The sequence below is a fragment of the Mauremys reevesii genome, linkage group 2, assembly GCF_016161935.1.
Source record: "Mauremys reevesii isolate NIE-2019 linkage group 2, ASM1616193v1, whole genome shotgun sequence".
Lineage (NCBI taxonomy): Eukaryota > Metazoa > Chordata > Testudines > Geoemydidae > Mauremys > Mauremys reevesii.
In genome coordinates, this window is record NC_052624.1 from 145,302,789 (window position 1) to 145,316,295 (window position 13,507).

The following is a 13,507-nucleotide window of genomic DNA, read 5'->3' on the forward strand; positions in this document are numbered from 1 at the left end:
TTTTTGTTGTGTATTTGGTTGTCATGGTTTTGTTGCTATGGCAACTGAGTTAGATTATTATGGGTTAGCTCAACCGGTTTCAACCGGTTGAGGAGCTCTGTATATATGTAAATAAAATGGAGGTTTTGGTTAGCTGCCTGTTCTCTGGCCTCAAGTGATTGCTTCCTACACCGGCTGCCCCAAGGATATAACACTGGCGACGAGGGTGGGATTCCGGTGCTGCTCCAGTAACAGAAGGAAGTAGAAGTCAAGGTAAAGACCAAACAAAGGAAAAAAGCTGCTTCTTTGCACTGACTGTGAAAGTGAAACTAAAAATCATGGCTACTCTGACCAGGCCCCTGGAGCCTTTTGATGAGAATACAGAGCAGTGGCATGTTTATACTGAGCGTTTTGAGCTTTTTGGTATTGCAAATGACATTACAGAAGTGAAGAAGGTGCCAATATTCTTAACTGTTGTAGGGGCTAAAACCTACTCTCTGCTACGCAGCTTACTACACCCTGTTAAGCCTGAGACTAAATCTTACAGTGACATTGTGGAAATCCTGGGGTCTCATTTCTCCCCAAAACCACTGGTAATTGCTGAAAGATATAGGTTCCACAAAAGAGACCCAAAGGAAGATGAAACAGTTGTACAATTTGTAGCCATTTTAAAAAAGCTAGGCAGAACACTGTGAATTTAAAGAGATGTTAAATGATGCCCTGCGTGACAGGTTAGTGTGTGGCCTCTGCAGTGAAGCTATACGGAAGCGCCTACTGACAGAGGCTCAGCTTACCTTACAGAAGGCTGTTGATATTGCTGTCTCCATGGAACTGGCTACAAGGGAGGCACAATACATCGGTGCACCCCCTAGGGTGCAAAAAGTGTCACAAGAACCGACCCACAAAACTGTGCAGAGTCAAGAATGTTACCGCTGTGGTAAGCTGGGTCACCAGGCATCAGAATGCTGGTGTAAGGACCTGGTGTGTCGACACTGTGGCAAAAAGGGACACATTCAGTGTGCCTGTAAACAAAAGAAAAAGAGGCCTGTGGTCTGGCCGACAAAAAGAGGAACCCTGCATACCCTAGAGCAGACCCAGGATGATCAAGGTGACACCTCATCGCAAGAGGAAGTGCCACTGCATGTTTTGTCTTTGGCAATGGGCTCACATGAATACTGGGTAACCCCGTTATTGGATGGCAAACGTATACGCATGGAACTGGACACCGGTGCAGCCGTCTCACTGATCTCCGAGACTGTGTATAAAGAAAAGCTACAGCATCTTCCGCTTAAGGCAACAAAAACTGTTCTGAAGACGTATATGGGAGAAGCTGTGCCTATGCTGGGCACTATTGATGTTAAGGTGGAGCTCAATGGACAGATGGCTAAATTGCCACTGTTTGTGGTGAGAGGTAACTACCCAGCCTTAATGGGTAGGTCTTGGCTTGGGAAGATTCAACTGAACTGGGCAGAAGTGCACCGGATGACTAAAGAAGAAACCAGTCTAACCCCTATACTAAGGAAACATGCTGCTGTTTTTGGAGATGATTTGGGAAGTATGAAGGGAATCACTGTGACATTGAACATTAAACCTGGCAGTCCACCAAAATATCTGAAAGCCCGAACTGTGCCATATGCCATCAGGCCAAAAGTTGAAGCAGACCTGGAGCGCCTGGTCACCAATGGAGTCCTAATACCAGTTACCCATAGCTCATGGGCCACTCCTATCGTTCCAATCGTGAAGAAAGATGGCTCTCTCCGGATTTGCGGTGATTTTAAAGTCACTGTCAACCCAGTGTTGTGTGCAGAGCAATACCCACTTCCCCGCATCGATGACCTCTTCGCAGGCCTGGCTGGGGGACAAAAGTTCAGTAAGATTGATCTGAGTCAAGCATATTTACAGATGCATCGTCGATGAAAAGTCCCAAGAGCTGTTGACTATTGTGACTCATAAGGGGCTTTATCGATACTGTCGTCTACCCTTCGGAATAACATCTGCTCCCGCCCTGTTCCAGAGGGCTATGGACCAGATCTTGTGTGGCTTGTCAGGAGTTCAGTGCTATCTGGATGATATCCTGGTCACTGGAAGAAATGAAGAGGATCACTTAAAGAATTTAGAGGCTACCCTACAAAGACTGGAAGAGTATGGCCTACGAGTTCGCAAAGACAAGTGTGAATTCTTCAAGCCCTCTGTTGAATATTTGGGACACATCATTGATTCTGCAGGTCTTCATAAGGCCCCTGCAAAAGTTAAAGCTATTGTGGAGGCTCCCCCACCTCGAAATGTAAGCCAGCTGCGCTCGTTTCTAGGACTCCTGAACTATTATGGAAAGTTCATCTCACAGTTAGCCACACTGCTAAAACCACTTCATGAGCTCCTTGGGCAGAACAAGGCCTGGAAGTGGACTGAAGCCTGTGATGTTGCGTTTAACAAAGCTAAGGATGCATTGCTAAATTCTGAAGTTCTAACGCACTTTGATCCATCCTTACCACTGCAATTGGCCTGCGATGCCTCCCCTTATGGAGTGGGAGCAGTCGTGTCACATATTATGCCTTCAGGAGAAGAGAGACCTATTGCTTTTGCTTCACGCACTCTAAGCAAAGCAGAAACTAACTACGCCCAAATCGAACGTGAGGCATTAGGAATTGTTTTGGAATTCGGAAGTTTCATCAGTACCTGTTTGGGCGAAAATTTACTCTTCTCACAGACCATCGACCTCTGACATCAATTTTGGACCTTACACAGGCATTCCCCCATTAGCTGCTAGTCGTATGCAACGTTGGGCATTGTTACTTTCAGCACACACATATGAAATCAAATATCGGAAATCCACTCTGCACGGCAATGCGGATGGCCTCTCAAGGTTGCCTTTGCCGGTCAAACACCACGATAGTGCCCACAAGGAAATCTTCTACTTTGAACAGGTAGAGAATACACCCATCACTGCTACTCAGATAAAGAAGGCAACTCGCGTTGACCCAGTATTGTCCCACGTTATGGACCTGGTGATGCATGGAACATCTCGACAAACCTCTCCGGTCTCATCCGACCTTGTTCCCTACATGTCCAAGCGGACGGAGTTATCGGTCCAATCTGGTTGTTTGTTGTGGGGGAGACGTGTCATTATTCCACCACCACTGAGATCACAGATGTTAGAACAGCTACATTCCGGTCACTGTGGAATAGTGCGCATGAAGGAAATTGCACAAAGCTATTTTTGGTGGCCTGGACTGGACAGCGCTATTGAAGAGAAGGCAAAAGCTTGTATGTCATGTCAGGGTGTGAGGAATGCACCCCAGTGGGCACCCCTACACCCATGGGACTGGCCTGAAAACCCGTGGCAACGTATTCATGTTGACTTTGCTGGCCCTCTTGAAGGAAGCATGTTCTTGGTGGCAATAGATGCCCATTCTAAATGGCCAGAAGTCTCTATAATGCAGTCCACTTCTGCAGAGAGTACTATCCAAAAACTACGAGGACTCTTTAGTCATTTTGGTCTGCCAGAACAACTTGTGAGCGACAACGGACCGCAGTTCGTTTCTCAGGAGTTTCAAAATTTTATGAAAGCAAATGGGATACACCACATCACGTCAGCACCATATCATCCGTCCACCAACGGATTAGCTGAAAGATTTGTGCAGACAATGAAAACGCTTTGAAATCAGCAAGGGACATCACTCCATTCAAAAGCGTCTGGATACCTTTTACTTTCCTACAGAAACACACCTCATGCTACGACCACGCATCTCCGGCCTTTCTAATGATGGGACGACAGCTGCGCACTTGCTTTGATCTGCTGAAACCTTCTGAACCCCGACAAATTGTGCAACATCAGCAGCAATATCAAGTCATCAGACGGGCACCCAGAGCAAAAGACCGAACCTTTAGCCCGGGACAGCCAGTTTTGGCTCGGAATTATACTTCCAGAGCTAAATGGGTCCCAGCACAGTCATCACTCAAACAGGACCTGTTTCCTACACAGTCCGGACTGCAGAGAATCTTACCTGGCGGCGACATGTAGATCAGCTGTTGCCAGGTCATGCCAGTCCTCAGGACCCATCTGCAGTTGAGGGGTCTGACTTCACCTCTTCTGGTGAGGGATCGAATCACGAGTCACCTGTTTCTGACTGTTCTCCTCCATTACTGCCGGCGGCTGAGATACCCCTTTGCCCAGCACGAGCTGATACCCCCTCCTCACCTGTTCGTGCTGCGGACCCTGAGCCCCTAGTGCTTTCGGGTGCAACAACACCAGTGGTTCGCCGTAATCCACCTAGAGACAGAAGACCTCCTCATCGGCTGGATCTTTAGCTAGGGCGAACCCACGGTTATGGGGCAAAATAATCCCCAGGGTTTAGCCGGGAATGGAGGCAGTCTACCCTCCTTCTCTAGTCTAGTGTGTGTTTTATTTAGGGGATGTTCTTATTAGGGGGGGAGGAATATGTTGTGTATTTGGTTGTCATGGTTTTGTTGCTATGGCAACTGAGTTAGATTATTATGGGTTAGCTCAACCGGTTTCAACCGGTTGAGGAGCTCTGTATATATGTAAATAAAATGGAGGTTTTGGTTAGCTGCCTGTTCTCTGGCCTCAAGTGATTGCTTCCTACACCGGCTGCCCCAAGGATATAACACTTTTGTTGTTTCCATTTGTCTGTATATCCTCTTCTAAGTTAACAGCAAACATTTACACTGCGTACATCCCTGTACCTACATGACAGGTGGCCATTGTGTGTGACGACTGAGCTCAAAGACTCGGAATGGCTCTCTGTCAGCCCGCATGGGGAATTCTGCACAAAGAGTTTCCCTGGGTGCTGCATGTGTAACGGGGCGGGGGGGGGGGTGTTTGGTGCAGAGCACCAGGTGTGACCTCACCTAGCAGCCTGGACAGCTGTTGACTCAGGCCCACCCCAGCTTGGAAGTCAGCCGGGTCCTGGCCAGCAGGAGGAGAGAGGACCCTGCGTTGTGGGGGAACAAAGGAGAGAAGAGAGAGGGCCCAGGTGATCTCTTTGCCCAGGAACGAAGACAAAGGGCAGAGGAGGGGCTGTTGGGGGAGGGGATATAGGGTGGTTGGATGGGAGGAGGGGGCTGCTGGACCGGGGACAGAGGGCAGCGGGAAGCCATAGGGACAGGGACAGACCCAGCTGGACAGGGCTGAGACTGGCCAGGTCAGAGGCCCCTGAGAACTGCCCGTGCTGTGTCCAGACGTACAATGAACCCACCGGTGTTACGCTGATGGAGAGTCACTGCAGGCTAGAGATCGGGGGGCATTGCTCCCCTGGGTGTGGTGGCCCCGGGGGCCCAGCGTGAGTGGATTCCCTGAGGGGCCCACAGCAGAGCCAGGTGTGCTGATGGCTCAGAGAGGTGCGGGCCCAGGAAGCTGTGGAGCCTGGGGAGGGCTGTCAGACTGACGGGGGTTCCTCCCAGGGGCCTTACGCAGCCAAGAGAGCACAGGGCCTGGGAGTCCATGGTGGGTAGTGACCCTAGTATGGATTCAAGGAAGGATCCTGCATCTCTGGATTGTTTGGACTCTTACAGGGAAGTGCACCGGATGCAAAGCAGAAATCCTCAGCGACAATCTGGGTACCCTGAAAAGACTTTTGGGAAACTGGCAGTTTATTACATCACTGCCACCATGTGGGATTACAAACTGTGACTTACCTGTCCGTGTATTTTACCTGCTTTAACCTCTCAGTAGCTCTCACTACTTTTCTTAACTAATAAACCTTTAGCTAGTGTCCTATAGAACTGGCTACCAGCATTGTCTTCGGTGTAAGATCTAGAGAACCCGTTGCGGTGATGATGTGATTTTTGGGGTAAGTGACCATTTTATCACCCAGTCCAGTTTCTGTGGCAAGATAGACTGGAGAGTCTAAGGGGACTGTCTGGGACTCCATGATCAGACTCGTATAGTGATCCAGGAGTCCACGTTTGTTACTGGCTTGGTGAAATCTATAGAACATGCCACCAGCTTGCGGGGGGCTCTGTTTTCTGGGAGTTGCACTCATGGTCGGGAGCCATTCTAGAAAGTGCCACAGATGACCCAGCAGGGGACGCAGGCACCTCTGAGTAGGGGAAGGGAGCTCCCGGGGACAGGGCTTCACCAGGCTGAGCTCCAGACTTTGTCCTGAGGTGGGGAAACTGAGGCACAACCAGCAAGGTGTCACAGGCCCCACCCCAGAAGCTGAATTTCAGGCTGAGCTTCAGCCAGATCCCTCCTTGAAGAAGTTGGTCACAGCAGTGCAAACGCCATCAGGAGGGCTGCAGGGGAAGATTTCTGTGGCGGGAGGGATTCCTGTCCTGGGAGTGGAGTCCCAGGGGAAAGTTGAACCTGGGGGGGATCAGGAAGCAGCTGCTGGTCCCCCCCCCGAGGTACCACCCCAGGCTGCCAGACCTGGTCTGGGATGTCCCTTTCTCAGCACACCAAGGGATCCAGCGCACCCAGCAGAGGCTGCTGCTGACCTATGGGCTCCGAGTCTCGTGCAGCCCTGCAGGTCCTGTGACTCCTGCCACAGGGTGGGGATAAGGGTAAAGCCACCCTGAGACCCCCCTCACAGGAACCTTTTCCGAAGGCAGCTGTGGACATAGCGGGGTCCCTCAGCAAGGCGACCTGGCCAGGGGAGACGTACATTCTGGGGGAGGGGGCAGAGTTTGCTGCCCAGAGGTGGTGGCTCTGGTGTCCATCAAGGCAGGGCGGGGTTCCTCAGTGAGGTCCTTGCAGAGCAGGAGTCCAATTTCATGTCAGTCCCAATCTGGCACCCCGGGCCTTGGTGTATCCCCCTCAGTCCAATGGGCTGGTGGGGCGAATTAATGGGACCCTGAAGATGGTGCTGAGGATTTTTATGGATCAGCACCTGCAGGACAGGGACAAGCATTTATCCCACCTGCTGTTTGCATACCGCGATATGCCTTAGGAATCCATGCGGTACTCCCCTTTCGAACGGCTGTATGGGCAGAGTGTGAGGGCCCTGGGACTTGGTGAGGGATAAATGGGAGGGGAGGGTCTCTCCACTGGGGAACTGGTGGTGCAGTATATGCTGTGCTTTCTGGGAAGAGCTCATGGGTCTGGCTGGGGGAACCTAGCCAGGGCCCCAGGGAAACAGAAGGTCTGGTATGACTGCACGGTGCGTGCCTGCTCCTGTGGCACCGGGAACCGGGGAGGGTTCTCGCCCCAGTGTGACGTTATTGATATAAACTGGGACCATACAGAACATGGTTTGCAACCAAGGTCCTGTAGTGGCACCAAATCTTATGTAAAGGGGGTCATATAAGGTGTCTAAGACCAGGTTATGGGTTGCCGGTTATGATTATGCTGTCTGTATGTCTGTGTATCATTTTGTAGTTGAAGTTATGAGTATTGGCTCTATACTGTCTGTATTTCAAACTTGTGCTATGCTTCTGGGTGACACCCCAGACAAGTTGGTGTTAGCTCTGCCTAGCCTGCTTGATGGCCCATTAAGGACCATCAGCTACACAATGGACCCATGGAGAGAAGGCAGATAAGCCTTGTAACTCAGCAAAGTATGCAGGGACTTGCCCATGTGACTCCAGACTCCATTCTGCTGTAATTTTCCACAGTAAGAACAAAGAAGTGTTCTTACACCTGGAAGAGCCTATATAAGGCGAATGCCTCATCTCCATCTGGTCTTCAATCCTGCTTCGTACCTCTGGAGGGACTTTGCTACAAACTGAAGCTCTGCACAAAGGACTGATGACCCATCCCAGCGGGGGATGTACTCCAGAGACTTGATTTAAACCTGCAGTTTACTCCATCACTGCTACAAGCCTGAACGAAGAACTTTGCCATCACTGTATGTAACTGATTCCATTTAACCAATTCTAGCTCTCATCTCTATCTTTTTTCCTTTTATGAATAAACCTGTAGATTTTAGATTCTAAAGGATTGGCAACAGCGTAATTTGTGGGTAAGATCTGATGTGTATATTGACCTGGGTCTGGGTTCTTTGGGATCGAGAGAACTGTTTTCTTTTATTGGGGTGTTGGTTTTCATAACTATTCATCCCTAGGACGAGTGGGACTGGTGGTGATACTGGGAGACTGGAGTGTCTAAGAAAATTGCTTGTGTGATTTGTGGTTAGCCAGTGGGGTAAAACCGAAGTTGTCTTTGGTTGGCTGGTTTGGTTTGCCTTAGAGGTGGAAAAACCCCAGCCTAGGGCTGTAGCTGCCCTGTTTGAGCAATTGGTCCTGAATTGGCACTCTCAGTTGGGTCCTGCCAGAACCGCATCGTCACACCCAGTGCGGAGGAATAAGCTCCAGGCCAGCTGGGATGGGCTCTTCAAGGTCATCAAGCAGCTGAATGAGGTGAACTACATGGTGGAGCTGTCTAGCCATGTCCACATGATGAAGCCGTACTTGGACTGGGAGAGGCTGGTGCTGGCTGTGTGTAGGCAATGGGAGGAGCAGGAGAAGGGTCCCTGGTGGGTCTCTTCCCTGATACAGGGGCCAACCTCCCGCTGAAATCAATCCCCTTCTCTGATCAGCTAACCCCTGCCCAGCAGGCAGAGATCAGAGAGGTGCCACATTCATACCGGCAGCTGTTCTCCAACCTGCCTGGGCTCACTAACCTGGCTGTCCACTGGGAGGGGACAGGAGCCAACCCTCCCATCAGGTGTTCCCTGTTCAGAGTCACAGAGCCCAGGCCGTAGAGAGAGAGGTCAGAGACATGCTGGCTTTAGGGGTGATCCAGCCATCCACCAGCCCCTGGGCCTCACCCGTGGGGCTGGTCCCCAGGAAAGACAGGTCGATCCCCTTCTGTGTGGACTATTGGAAGCTCAATGCCATCACCGTGTCTGGTGCGTGCCCCATGTCTAGGCCTGACAAGCTCCTAGACAAGTTGTGGGGGGCTTGTTACCTCACTGCCATGGACCTCACCCAAGGCTACTGGCGAGTGCCTTGGACCCAGAGGCCAGTGTGAAATCTGCCCTGTGGGGTTCTGAGAGTTCCTGGCCCTGCCTTTTGCCCTCAAGGGGGCACCTGCCACCTTCCAGCGCCTGGTGGATCAGTTACTGAGCGGGAGGGAGAACTTTGCCCTGGTGTACATTGATGCTAGCTGTATCCTGAGCCAGCCCTGGGAGGACCATGTGTCCCAGGTGAGGAGGGGGCTGGGCTGCCTTAGGAGGCAGGACTGAATGCAAAATGGGGATGGCTGAGGTGTCGTACCTGGGCCACGAGGTGGGGAGCAGTCGTGTTTGGCCAGAGCCGGCCAAGGTGGAGGCGATCAGAGATTGGCCCCGCTCCCCAAACCAAGATACAGCCCCAGGCCTTTAGCAGGATGGCGGGGCACTGCCAGAGGCTTGCACCCCACTTTAGCTTCCTAGTAGCTCCCGTCACTGAACTACAAGAAGCCTGAGCCAGATGGGGTGGTCTGGAGCAAGCAGTGCCAGAGGGCAATCTGGCTCTAAGACAGGGCCCGTGATGGTAAACCCAGATTTGGACAAATCCTTCCTAGTGTTCACAGATGTGCTGGCTGAGCGTTACTGCAAGGTGGGGGTGCCGTGCTCCCTTTGGGGGTGCCAGACTCCCTCAGTTGTCCGATGCGGGTGGACTCGCTGCAGGGAGCTTGTAGTGTGACCCAGGGGTGCTGAAGGCTCCGGAGGTCGGTCCCAGGAGGCGGGGAAGCCGAGTGACCAGCCCTAGTGGAAGAGTGTGACCTTGAGGGGGGCTGACACACTGAAGGCTCCTCCCAGGGACTGTTCCAGAGCTGTCCCTCACACTGGGCCCGTGGCTCTGGGATGGGACCCCTCAGCCCAGGGACCCTGCAACCAGCAGCTAAGGTCTGCACAGTCCCCACTTGGTAGCTGTTTCCCTGGGCTCTCAGGCTTGTCTGGGTACAGCCTGCCCTCGGGGCCAACTCCCTGCTCTCCCTAGCCGCAGAGAGAGGCACCGCCGACCTCCTCCCTGCAGCTCCCTTCTGCCCTCAGCTACCTGGCGTTCTACCAGCCCTGCCATTCCCGCCCAGGGAGCTTCACCCTTCTTGCTGCCTGCTTCCCCTCCGGGGGCCCTCGGCCAGCTTAACCCCTTCAGGGCAGGTGGGGGATGAACACCTAGTCGATCCCCACCATCGCAGGGGCCCCTCGTCTCTCCTGCTGTCCACCTGTGCCCGCCCCCTTTGGTCTCCTGAGACTGAAACGTTTTGGGCTGGAACAGGTGGCTGGGCTGAGCGCTGGGGCCAGAGCAGCGGCTCTGGCGTGTGGTGCCGGGGGGTTCGACCTGGCTGAGCCATGGGCCCTGCCAGCCATCAAGCCTACGCACCTGCAAATCCCCGAGTATTCCCCCAGCCGCTGGGGCAGGTTCAGCCAGGCTGGCCCTGCTCCCTGGGGTGGGGGCGGGGAGCTGCCCCCAGGGAGGGCAGGTGGCATTTCCAACAAGGGGGTGACTTTTGGGGGATCCCAGGAGCCCTGTCCTGTGGGGCTGCTGTGGCAGGGGCCCCGGCCAGTGCAGCCCGTACTGTGGGCTCCAGTGACCCCATGGGGGCCCCTATGGGATGGGAGCATCTGTCTCCACAGCCTCCCCCAGTGGACTGGGCTTTGCTGCCATCCCTGAGACCATTTGCAGGTGCATAGGCTTGATGGCTGGCAGGGCCAAACAATGTTAATGGCTTACTGAGGAAATGCACAAGCACCAGGATTACCCCAGGAACTGCGCAACAGAAACCTCTCCGAGATAGCACTGCACAATGGGACCTGTCTGACCCAGGTCACAGCAAACGAGCTTTCCAGCAAGTGGTGGGGGTGGGGGATTTAAAAGGGGGGAAGTGACAACATGGCAGGACCTCACTCTCCCGATAACAACACACCTGGAAACACCTGACGAATAAAGACTGAACAGGGAAGAAGTGATGGTCCCAGGCTAAGGGAGTTTTAGCCTGTGTATGAAAACCTGGGAAAGCCAAGGCAGCTTGTGCCTTAAGAATCTGCCAGCCAGTTTATCACTCAGGGTGAGAATTTGCTAATTCGTATCCTACCTATCTAGTGTGTCAAGCTCAGTTTGTGGTGTTGTTTATTTATTAGGTAACCTGCTTTGATCTGTTTGCGATCACTTACAATCTCTCTTTCTGTAATTAATACACTTCTTTTAAGTTTTAATCCAAACCAGTGTGTGTTTGAGTAAGCTGCCTGGGGAAAATCTCAGCTTGGTTACCACAAGTGTGCATGGTCCTCTTCACACTGAGGGAGCAGCGGACCAGGTATTAAACCCATATACCAGCCAGATTTGAGCAGGGCAGGATGGTATTGCTCTGGGGGCCTAGGCTGAGACGCTGGTGGTTAGAGAGCCTGCAAGTAACTGCAGCTGGATGTGTCCCAACCTGTGTGAATGCTGGTGAAAGGGCAGGCTTGGAGGGCTTTGCAGCTTGTCACAGCAGCCCAGTGTGAGAGGGAGCCCAGGCTGGTGGGTCAGAGGGCTCAGTTCCAGGTGGCACCCCAGGGGGAACCCCTCACAGCCCCCCGCCCCCGCCTGCCCTATCTCTCACCCACAGCTCCACTCAGTTTCCAGACTTGACTGATCTGTTGCTCCGCCACGTGGCTACACAGAATAGTATTTATAAGGGCTAGAAACTCTCGTGCTTCAGGACAAGAGCTACCACTAACTGCTGGGGTCAGGAAGGAAAACTGCCCATAGCTTCCGAGGCCAGAAGGGACCAATGTAACCATCTAGTCTGGCCTTCTGTATATCAGCCCAGCCCCCATGGGAGTGCCTGGCCTGGGCTGCTGAATCCCTGCTCCAGCGTGAGAACCGCGACAGTGGGGCTGAGGAGCGACTGGCCTGAGGAAATCGCCATCAGCTCGGCCTTTGCTGTCCCCTGGAGAGTGTGAGCCCGTTCCAGCCCCCTGTTAGCCCTGCTGCTCCTGGGTCAGCCCTGGCTAAGTTGGCAGCTGCCTGGCAAGCCCCTGTGGGGGCTGAGCTCCCCCCAGACCCCAGTCCACACAGATCTGGGGCACGTTGGTGCTGTGCCAATGACTGAACCCCAGTGCCCATCTCTGGCCCTGGTGGCTTGCTGGCTCCCATGTGTCTGGGGTGGTTTGGAGCTGCCTCTGCCCACCTCCAGCCCCTGCACCCCTGTGGACACGGCTGCACCCAGGAAGGGCCGTGGGCCGGGGATACCTGGGGAGATGGAGACGGGTTCGCTCTACGCCCACCAGCCATTCCTGGCTAACAGCCTCCGAAGCAGTAACAGCTGCGCTGGTCCCAGCTCCCCGAGCTAGACCCGCCGGCCGCCGCAACTGTCCCAGGCTGCTGCTTTGCTTTGGTCTCATCCCCAGCCAGGGCCTGGCCCCCCGGGCCGAGCTCCCCCGCCAGGGCCTGGCCTGGCACAGCAGTAGGGATGGGCAAAGTGCCGGACGCAGTTCCTCTAACCAGCCACTGGCTCCCTCTGCACCTGGCTCCCTGCCTGGAGTCCTTGTGCTGTCCAGGGTGAGGTCAGGCCCCGCCCTTGGGGTGCTGTGCTGCAGGGGGAGGAGGCATGAGTCTCCTCGGGGACGGGGGCACTGGGCTGTGCCTCTGAAGCCCCAGCTGGTGCGGGACGAGCAGCCAGGAACTGGGCAGGGAGACGGCAGGAGATTCCTCCCAGGCCGGGAAGGGGAAGGAAGTGGTGTCATGAGCTGGCTGGTGGGGAACAGGCCGGGGGTAGGAGCCAGCACTGGGGCAGCCAAGAGCCAGCAGAGCAGGGCAGCACCGGGACCACGACAGCCGATGCCAAAAGCAGCAGAGCCCCACACTTGGTGCCACGCTGGCGGTACCCAGCCTGTCTGACTCATGAAAGACCTTCCCCGCCCCCAACCTCTGCTTGAACCAAAACTGCATCAGAAGAAAGACCTACGAAAAGCAGTGGAAAGGCCGTGGGAGACACCCAAACCCCTGGGACAAGGGTGACAGGATTAAGGAAACTCCCCTGGCCTCATTTGCATGGAAGACGGGACAAGGAGGCATCTCCACTAGCTACAGAATGGGGAACAGAGATTCCATGGCAAGAACCACACGGAGAAGCAGGGCAGCACTGCATGCTGGGGGATCTCTGCTCCAGATGTCAATGAACCCGCCTGCACACACCCAGCTCAGCAGTTATCAGAACAATTCTAGTAATAAATCCTTGATTGGGATCCAAAATAGCAAAGCTGCCCAAGTGCACTGTGAGCTCCCTCCAAGGAACAGCGCCCAGAGCCAGGAATGATCAGCTCCCGTGGTCTAGCCTGAACAAAACAGCTTCCACCCCACCATCAACCTCAGCCTGGACCAATCTACATGGGAGGTCCACTTCCTAGACACCACGGTGCAAATAAGTGATGGTCACATTAACACCACCCTATACTGAAAACCCACCGACCGCTATGCCTACCTTCATGCCTCCAGCTTTCATCCCGGGCACACCACAAGATCCATTGTCTACAGCCAAGCACTGAGGTACAACCGCATCTGCTCTAACCCCTCAGACAGAGACCAACACCTACAAAATCTCCACCAAGCATTCTCAAAACTACAGTACCCGCACAAGGAAATAAGGAAACAGATCAACAGA